Source organism: Phascolarctos cinereus, unplaced genomic scaffold, assembly GCF_003287225.1.
Source record: "Phascolarctos cinereus isolate Bilbo 61053 unplaced genomic scaffold, phaCin_HiC Scaffold_8;HRSCAF=390, whole genome shotgun sequence".
NCBI lineage: Eukaryota > Metazoa > Chordata > Mammalia > Diprotodontia > Phascolarctidae > Phascolarctos > Phascolarctos cinereus.
This window is the reverse complement of record NW_027556291.1, coordinates 60,732,634-60,742,727: the sequence shown is the minus strand read 5'-3', so window position 1 is coordinate 60,742,727 and position 10,094 is coordinate 60,732,634. Positions and strand designations below refer to the sequence as shown.

Sequence of the window (10,094 nt, the reverse complement as noted above, 5' to 3'; positions counted from 1 at the left end):
CTCCCTCTGCCTTCCTTCCAGCCTTCTTTGCTCCCTTCGGGGCCCCGCAGCCCCCAGGCACACACGGGGTGGCTGGAAGCTGCCACTCTGCTGCGGGGCAGCGGGGACGTGTGGCCCGGACTGGCTCGGCCCGAGCCCAGCTCCTCCTTCCTGCCTTTCCCAGCTGGGAGCCAGAAGGAGGCAAGGCGAGGCCCCGCCCTCGGGCCCGCCCCGGCCCCGCCCCCGACGGCCTTGGCCTTGCCCCTGAGCGCGGTGGGGGGGGAGGGACGGTTTTCAGCGGGAGGGAGGAAGGGAAAGAGAGAGAGAGAGAGAGAGAGAGAGAGAGGGGGAGAAAGACAGAGGGGGAGAGAGGGAGAGCGAGAGGGAGCGAGAGGCGAGCCCGGGCGGGCAGGGCGGCAGGTGGGCTCGGGCCGCCTCGCGGGCACAGGTGAGCCCCGGGGACCTGCACAGCACCGCCCTCGGTCCCACGTGGCCCCCCTTCGGTGCCCTCGCCAAGCTACCAGGTGAGCGCCCTGCCAGGTAGGTGAGCGAGGAGCGGGAGCCGGGGTCCTCCGCCAGGCCGGCCGGCCGGCCGCCGGGGAGCCCAGGCCCCCTCCCCATCCCCCAGCGGGCGCGAGCGCGGGCGCGGGGGCCCCGGGCGGGCCGGGCGGGGCGGGGCGGCGCGGCGCCCGGGCCGCCTCTAGGTGTACAGGGCACTTCGGAATAGGCTGGCTGCCGGCCCGCAGACGAGGCGAGAAAAGCACATAACGGGCGCAGAGCAGGCAGCAGCCCAGCGGTGCGAATGTAAACTGAAGCCTGGCGCTGGGGGCGGGGGAGGGGGGCGGAGAGGGAGAGCCAGAGATCGAGAGAGAGAGAGACCGAGAGAGAGACTGGGGGAGGGGCTGGGGAGGGGGCGGGGGAGGAGCGGGGAGCGAGGGGAGGAGGGGGCTGGGAGCAGGAAAGAGCTGGGAGCGTGGAGCGCTCAACTGTTTGAACAAGAGGCCTGGCCTGCCAGGTGAACCTGCGCAGCTCTCGTGCCTGGGGCTGGGGTGGGGAGGGAGACAGCTGGGGCCCAGAGAGGCCGGGGAGAGGGGAAAGAAGCCCCAGCTCCTGGCCCTTCCTGAGCATCTTCCCTTGAAGTCAATCAACTAGCATTGAGTAAGCACCCACTGAGAGCCAGGCCTTGGAAAGAACTCCAAAGACCTAAAGAAAACAACCTCTGCCATCAAGAAGTTTGTATTCTGAGGGAGAGACAACTAAAACATAGGCAAGAGCATTTATTAAGCTCCTGCTGTGTGCCAGGCCCTGTGCTAAGCACTAGATGTAAAGGCAAAAGAGGAGCCTTGCTCTTGAGGAACTCACAAGTCCAGTGGGGGACACAGCACGCTAACAACTATTTACAAAAGAGCTCTAGGCAGGATCAGTTAGAGACAGGCAAAGGTTAAAAAAAAAAAAACAACCAAACCTCTAGAATTAAGGGGGACTGGGAAAGGCTTTCAGTACAAGGTGAGATTTTTAATATACGTATATCCAATATGCAAATGATAACTGTCATGTCAAAACCAAGATTTACATGTAGCACATGCCAAATAAATACAAGGTAGTGGGGTCAGGGCAAAGCAGTAGGCATTGGGGACATGAGGAAAGGCTTCCTCTAGAACAGCAGTTCTCAAATCCCTGGAACCTTTCCGGGGTACAGGAGGTCAAAACTGTTTTCATAATAATCTAGGACATTTTAATTTCTAATATGGCAAATACCAATGGGTATAACCACATAAAAGCTCTTTGGGGGGGATCCTTAGTCATTTTTAAGAGTGTAAAGGGGTCCTGAGTCCCTAAAATTTGAGATCCACTGCTTTAGTAGGTGGCTCTGGGGCTGAGAATGAAAGGAAAGGGATTCATAGAGGTTTAGGGCTAGGGAGAAATAAGGGGAGAGTGTTCTCCAGTTAAAAGAGACAGCCTGGGCAATAGCTCACAGATAGATGAAATGTCACTTTGTGAAGAATAACAAGGCCATTTTGGCCTGATTGTAGAGTTCATAGAGGGAGTAATATAGTGATTCCCAAACCCCTGGGGCAAGGGTGGGGAACCTGCAGCCTCAAGGCCATGTGTGGCCCTCTAGGTAAAGTGCAACTGTTTCACTGAGTCCAAACTTTACAGAACAAATCCTTTTATTAAGGGTATTTGTTCTGTGATGTTTGGATTCAGTCAAGGGCCTCACCTGAGGACCCATAGGGCTACATGTACCCTCGAGGCTGCAGGTTCCCCATGGGCTTTGCACTAAATATTCATTAAATGACTCCTTAAACAGTAATTGCCTGTGTTACAAATATATTTATACAGACAACCCTCCCCCCCCCACACATGTTCCAGGGATCCACAACACATTTTTTCCCCTTATTGTTGAAATTGATTCGAAGAACAAAAAAAATTAGGGAGCACTGGAATAATGTATAATGGAGCTAGAAAGGTAGGCCAGCCAGAGTCAGGTAGTGAATGGCTGTGATCCTGGAGGTAATAGGGAGCCCCTAGAGTTTGCTGAGCAGGGGAATACCATGGTCAGACCTATGCTTTTTTTCCTACTTAACTTTTCAATGCAACCGATAGTAACAGGCCCATTCTCAGGTGTAATGATAGGTCCTGAACATACAGAGAGGTCTAAAAGCTTCCTCTCCTCAAGAAACTTAAATTCTGATTGGTTGTTCCTGTCCATGAGGGCCAGTAAATATTAGTATAGCTAATCCCCAAATTGTGTGTCCATTTGGAATGTGTTTTCGTACTTTTCCGGGTGTCCAATAGTCTGAGAGGTCCTATTTGAGAGGTAAGTCCTTTGTTGAAACCTGCCTTGGAAGTCATACGACTCTCCGGGCTCCCCCTCCTGTTTTTGGAATAGATGACCTCACTCCTCAGATTAATGCAAGGACCAGACCTAAAAAGAGATGTGCTCTCACTTTCTAAGCTGGCTTGCTGGTTTTTTTTTAGGGTCAGGAGAGGCGATTAAATGTCTCTGGCTTAAAAGGAATGAATCTCAAACCTCCTTCTGTCCCAACTCCTCCTAGGCTGTGAGTAGAGCTCATGATATTAACAAAGACTTTGTTTAAACCGAAGAAAAGATTGTTTTCTTGTTGAAAACAAAATTGGCCCAAGGTAAAATAGACACTATAGAATTGATTATAACTAAATTGTTTTATCTTTTCTCTCCTTTTCCTAAAGGCGCATCAATGGCTGAGTCAGGCAGTAAGAGGGGGAAAAAAATCAAAAGGTTTGGGCCTTAGGAAAATTACTACCTGCACCCCCAGAATGCATTTTTCAGGGAGGGAGCAGGCCTGGTGACTGACTGGTGACTAAATGAAATGCAGAAGTGGGTTTCATAGTTGCCCTGTCACCTGACCACACATGGTCCATTCAGTCTTCTTAGGTTCTCCTGGCTGCTCCCCCTCCTCCACCTTTGTCCCTCTCCACATCTGTCCTTTAGGCAGCTCAGTTCCCAGCTTTCCATGGGCCCCAGATCCAAAGCTATGCCAGCAAATGATGAGCTACAGCCTAGTTAGGGCAAGGAATAATCAGGGACTGACAAAACACCAGATGATGAAGAGGGTTAAGAGACCCATAGTGGAGAGATTAACTCAGCTGAGTTAGTGTCAAGTAGCACTTGGGTATCAGAAAAGAAATCCATGCAAAGAGCAAGTGAGAAGACTGCTGATAATGAAGTGGACTTGAAAATCCTTGGAGTGGTGGAATAAATGAGGTCACCCAAGAACAAAGGAGAGAGCAGCCGAAGGAAATCAAGGCCAGGGAGCTAGGAGATAAGAGTTGGCTTTGATTCCTTTCTCTTAGGACAGACCTTCTTTGGTCTATGTGCCCTTTGCTTTTCAGTAAACTTTCCTATACCTTCTATTTGATATGAAATTATTAACATAACATATAACATAACATAATATAAATTCTAGAGTTTCCTATGAATGTACACTGAAATATAAAATAGAGAGATTGATTAACCTCAGTGGGATAATTATTTGCCAATCATTCCCCCTGGAAGTACACATTCCTTGGGTTGGGAATACCCTGTCTTAGGAGAAGGAGCAAATTTTTTTTTTTTGGCTAGGCAATGGGGTTAAGTGACTTGCCCAGGGCCACACAGCTAGTAAGTGTTATGTGTCTGAGGCTGGATTTGAACTCAGGTACTCCTGAATTTAGGGCAGGTGCTCTACCCACTGCGCCACCTAGCTGCCCCTAGAAGGAGCAAATCTTGATCAGCTGAGGGGAATACTGAATAATAAATAGCCAGTTGATAAACATTAAGCAACTACTGTGTGTAGGGCACTGTGCTAAGCTGGTTCACTGGTTCAGATATCTGCTTCTTTAGCAACCCCTGTATTCCTCATGTACCCAAGTGATTTAGTCAAGTGGCAGGAAGTGGTCTGAACGAGTGCATGAAGGGACAGCTGAGACTGGCATCTTGTCTCAGAGTTTCTGATCTTTTGCAGACAATGCCACAGATGCCAGGGGATTGGCCCACATGTTCTGCATAGAAGTTGAGGGGGTCAAGAATGAACTTTGATCTTTCCTGATAATGGTGGTGGAATGACACCTCGGGACCTGTACCGAATGCTCAGGTAACATGACGTCTCTTTTCTACCTCCTGTCTTGGCATATTTATGGGTTCTGGTAGAAGCTTTAACATTTCACCCTTCTTTCTCACATTGGGGTGGGGGGGGAACAGAGGAGCTGGCCTCAGATTTAAAGCTGGAAGGATCCAACCTCTCAGTTTACAAAGGAAGAAAAGTTGAGGCCCAGAGAGCCCTCAGAGATTCAAATCTAGCTGAGGGATGGGATAAGTAGAAAAATAACTGGGTCAAGGGTATAAGGGGAAGGCTTGGCCTTGGTCAGGAGAAGGCCAGTTCAGCCTTTGAGACTAATAAGTGTTCCAAGATTTTCAGAATGCTTTCTCAATATCAAATTATTCTTTCTGGCATCCCTCTAGGGTAGCTAAAGAGGAGGTATTTTGCTTGCTTTTTAAAAAAAATACTGAAAAACTGAGGTATAAAAATTAAATGGTTCTCAAAAACCAAGGCATTGTTGGAGCTGACACTAGAAACCTGTGTTCTATCCCTGCTTCCTGTATCATAGCGTCATAGATTGAACTGGAAGGGCCCTCAGGCCCACCCCCTCATTTTACAGAGGGGGAAACTGAGACCCAGGGAAGGGAAGGGACTTGCCCAAGGTCACACAGGTAGTGTCAGAGGTAGGACTTGAGCCTAGGCCCTCCGACTCCAGAGCCAGTGGTCTTTTTGCTGCTACGCAATTATTTGTCCTTCCGTTTAGAAGCAGTAAAGCTCAGTCACCAATGGACTGTTTAGAACTCATTACTACCAGGGTCCCCGTGGCCAGCGTTGGACCTGGGGTCTGGGTGATCTGAACTCCAGTCTGGCCTCAGATACTTCCTAGCTGGGTGGTCCGAAGCAAGCTATTTTTGCCTTTCAGCCTCCATTTCCTCATCTGTGAAATGGGGATGATGATAATAATAGCACCTCCCTTACCTTACCTTAGTTGAGGATTAAATGAGGTAATATTTGTAAAATGCTTCACAAACTTTAAAGTGCTTCATAAATGCTGGTTATTCTTATTGTTATTGACTTGAATCTGTGATATCTTTTATCATGTGGGTTTGAGCCTCATTTTTAGAGGCTGTGGAATCACCTGTCCTCAGCACTCCCCCAGCACATCCATATATGTATACTCTCTGTGTCAAAAAGCACCAAATCGAAATAAAATCTCAGAGGTTTCATTCCAAAAATACATTTTGTTTTCAGAGCGCTAGTGAGCTCAGGGTGGGAGGTGGAGGGAGTCTGGGGAGGCCTGTTTTTTAGTTAGGACACTAGAAATGTTCCCTGGGGCCTTCCCTATACCAGGACAGGAGTGGATGAAGATGGGCAGCCACCTTGCCCTCTACCCCTGGCCCAGAGCCCAAACCCACCAGAGGCTGGGATAGGGCCCAGCCCCTCAGACACACAGAGCCAGGGCAGTCTCATGCCCTTGGCCCCTGTGATGTTCTTCAGGGAGCTTGGAAAAAATGGATTAATGCCTTTCATTTCTGAGTATGTATGCCACCTTTCCCGGGCCCAGTGAGACATCCCTTGTAACAAAGAATAACAAAGTAAGAGAAAAAAAACCCTGCCATTATGTCTGATGGTATATGCAGTGTTCTGCACCCATAGTCCCCCCAGCTCTGCATAGATACAAGGGCCGAGCTTATTTGGTCATTCATTTGACAAGGATGGCTTCTGTCCCAGACACTGTGCGGGGCCTGGGGATGTAGAGGCAGGAGTGAAACCTGCAAGGAGCTTACATTGCAGGGAAGCCCAGGGGGAGGCACAGGGCACGGGAGGCCCTGCATTTTGGTGGAGATCTTTGTTCTTTCATATGTGTTATCATACTTATTGTGTGTATTCTCCTGGTAACTTGTAAATATGAAAATAAAAATCAAAATGCTCACTATAACTTTTAAATAAAAATTATCTCTTTCCCCCCTCTTATCCTCCCTTTCCCCACTTTTTGTCTCGTCTTTTTCTCCCTCTCTTACTCTTTTCCCTCCTCTTTCCCCCTTTTTCTCCTTCTGCTTTCTTCCCCCTCTCCCTCCTTCCCCTCCCTCTGTTTCTCCTTCCCCCCTCTCTCCCTTTTTACCCTCTTCCCCCTCTTTTCTTCCCCTTCTCTCTTCTCCCCCCTTCCTCCATCTTTCCCTCTTCCTCCTCTTCCTCCCCTTCTCCTTTCTTCTTCTCCCATTTTCCCCTTTCCCCCTTCATTCCCCTCTCTTCTTCCTCCTTTTGCACTTCTTCCCCCACTCTTCCCCTTCTCCCTTTCCTTCCTCTTCCCCCTTTACCCCCCTCATTCCCCTCTTTGTCCCTTCTTTCCCTCCTTTTCCTCCTCCTTGTTCTGTTTTCTTCTTCTCCCCTCTCTTCCTTCTCTCCCCCCCCCCAATCAGGAGGCTTCAGCTACCCTGTTTCTCACAACAAACAAGGCAGGGCTCTGCCCTGCTCCTCTCAGATCCACTGGAGTGCTAGATGCAATGGGCACATAGCCCCGGACCACACGCCTCCCAAGCAGAAAAGCTGGGCCTAACACGAGGCTGCTTAAAGGTTATGTCCCTGGAGCTCTCAGAATCTAGGAAGACTTTTCCCTATTCCAGCTGATGCTTAGCTTGTCATGCCAAGGGTGCCCCTTGCTAAGTACCCCGCATGCTGTTGGCCACTTAAAAAAAAGTTTTAAATTCAGAACCTAAACACCAAAAAGAAACATAGCTATATGCTGGGCAGAACCGCGAAAGAGGCCACCCTGTGAGACTGCGAATCTCCATTTCTTCTCGCTTGCTTTTTCCAAAAAAAGGATGTAATAAATTCCACACTTCACTTTCAAAACTGTCCTGCTCGTCTTTGCTTCCTTCTGAACTTCCTTCTGTTCTGTCTGTCAGTCAACAAGCATCTTGTAAGTGCTTACTGGGTGCCAGCTCCCATACCAAGGACCCAAAGAAAGGCAGAAGCCACTCCTAAGGAGCTGACATCCCGATGGGGCACACAGCTTGCAGACGGCTCGCCACAGACTGGATAGATGTCCACAGTGCACATGGGAAGTGATCTCAGAGGGGTGGCTCTAGCACTGGGAGGCAGGCCCAAGAAAGGTCTCCTGTACCAGCTGGGATTTGAGCTGAGTCTTGAGGGACTTCAGCCGAGGTGAGCAGGGAGGGCGTTCCAAGCTGGGGGGATGGCCAGGGAATGTGCCTGGAGCGACTTGTTCACAGACCAGCCAGGACACCAAGGTCGTGGGGTCAGAGTATATGGGAGGGAGTCAGGGGGAAAGATAGGAGGGGGCCAAGTTGAGAAGAGCTGTAAATATCAAATAGAGGATTTTCTGTTTGATCCTGAAAATAATAGGGAGCCACTGGAATATATTGAATAGGAAGGACACCATGGTCAGACTTGCCCTTTGTGCAGATCCCTTTGGCAATTGAGTATAGAGCATGAACTGGATTGGGGAGAGACTTGAGGCAGGGAAACGAAGGGCTTTTGCAGCAGGATGGGGGTAGGGCCAGAGGAGAGAAGGGGACATTGACGGGAGGTGCCATGGAGGTAGAAAAGATGATGGGTGGCAACAGATTGGATGTGGGAGGTAAGAGAGTGTGAGGAGTCCAAGAGGACAGTGAGATGGTGAGCCCTGGGTGGCTGGGAGGATGGTGTCGAGTTAGAGAGCAATTGGGAGGTTGGGGAGATGATGGCAGCTGTTTTAGACATGTTGAGTTTGAGATGCATGGCAGGATGGCCATTCGGAGGTGTCCAAAAAAAAGGGTAACAGACTGGAGTTTAGCAGAGAGGTTGGGGCTGGATTTAGCCATCTGAGAATCACCTGCAGAGAGATGATAATTGGGAGCTTATGATGTCACCAAGAGAGATGGTTTAGAGGGAGAAAAGGACCCCAGACAGAACTTTGGGGGAATAACCACCTTTGGTGGGTGTGACCTAGACAAAGACCCAGCAATGGAGAGTGAGGAGCATTTTTTTGTTTAGGTTTCAATGGCCTTCTTTTGTTTAGTATCACTATTTCTAACCCTCCCCGCTTCTCCCCATCCCCACCCCCCCATTAAAAACGAAGAGAAAGGAAAAAAAAATAAATCCTTTAGCCAAGAAACAGAGCCAAGCAAAACAAATCCACCCATTGGCTGGGTCCAAAAATAGACCTCTGTACCTTGTGTCCATGAGCTCCATGTCAGCATGTTGATAAGATGTTCTCCGGAGATCACCACTTCAATCCAAGTTCTTAGGTCTCTCAGAGTTGTTGTTCATTACAATGTTGCTGTCCTTGTAGAAATTGTTTCCCTGGTTCCATTTGCTTCTATGTCAGCTCATACCACCCACAGACTTTCTCAGAAAGTGTATCTTTTGTTATTTCTAATGGAGCAATATTATTCCATTATATTCACATCCCAGGCTCTGCTCCCCTGCTGGACTTTCAGACGGGGTGATCAGCCCTGCTGGTCCTGCCCTGGGCCCCCTGGTTTTCTATGCTGACCTCTGCCATCTGATGTTGGCCCCCCTGGATCATTGAGATTCAGAGTACTAGATCTTCAACACCTTTTGTGGTGTCTTAGGACAGGGTGCTGGGGACCTCTGAGCTCCTAGCCTTGGAGTGTCCTAGTACAGCTGCTATGATAGATACCCTGCTGGCCACTGACAATCTCAAGGACTTCCCAAGTCCCCACCCTGGGCCTTTTTTTTTTTAAGCTCCCTGGGGTTTTCTCATAGAAATCCTCTGCTCTTGCTGCGTCCAGACATGGAGCCATGCAGGCTCCATGTCTCTCCGGCCCATTGTCAGGCATGCTGGGAGGCTTCTCTGGTGGCCCCCTTCCCTTTTGTCCTTGGGCTTCTGACTTGCTTTTCATATACTTGTGTCTCTGGCTTTGACACTGTCTATCACCATCCTCTCCTGAATACTTTTATCTTTCTAGGTTTTAATAGTCCCATTCCCTTCTGGTTCTCCTCTTACCCATCTGACCGTTCTCCCTCTTGTCTCCTTTGCTGGATCTTCCTCCAAGTCATGCCCACTAACTGTGATTGTCCCCAGGGCTTTATCTTGGGACCTCTTCTCCTTCTGTATTATTTCTCATGGTCATCTCAGCAGCTCCTGTGAATTCAGTGATCATCTCTACACTCATGATTCTCTGATCTGCTTGTCCAGCCCTAACCTGTCTTCCAAGGTCCAGTCTTACATCTCCAAGCACCTCAAAGATGTCTCAGACTGAATGTCTGGTAGATATCTTAAACTCAACATGTCCAAAATTGAACTTAGTATCTTTTCCCCACAAACCTCCCCCCTCCCAAATGTCCCTGTTACCATTTAGTACACCGCCATACTCCCACATCCCAGGCTCACGACTTGAAGGGCAGCCTCAACCACTCACTCTCAACTCCCCATATCTAGGCTGTTGCCAAATCTTGCCAATTTTACCTTCACCATATCTCTTGAGTGTACCCCCTTCTCTCCTGTGACACTGCCACCACTCTGGTGTAGACCCTCATCACCTCACACCTGGACTGTTGTAATGGCTGCTAATGGGTCTGCCTGCC

The 10,094-nt window shown here is 49.3% G+C and overlaps 1 protein-coding gene across 4 annotated transcripts in view; it reads left to right on the top strand.

Annotated features, from left to right (window-relative positions):
• The first annotated feature begins 278 nt into the window (after window positions 1–278).
• The window catches only part of MORC4 (MORC family CW-type zinc finger 4), a 41,784-nt gene continuing 31,968 nt past the window's right edge, over window positions 279–10,094 (top strand). For 3 of the 4 annotated variants that reach the window (XM_020967246.2, XM_020967247.2, XM_020967245.2), the window contains exons 1-2: window positions 282–503; window positions 4,467–4,595. The gene's annotated coding sequence lies outside the window, so the exon portion shown is untranslated. Of the gene's footprint in view, window positions 504–4,466; window positions 4,596–10,094 lie in introns of all 4 variants that reach the window. The other variant, XM_020967243.2, reaches the window with a different exon arrangement.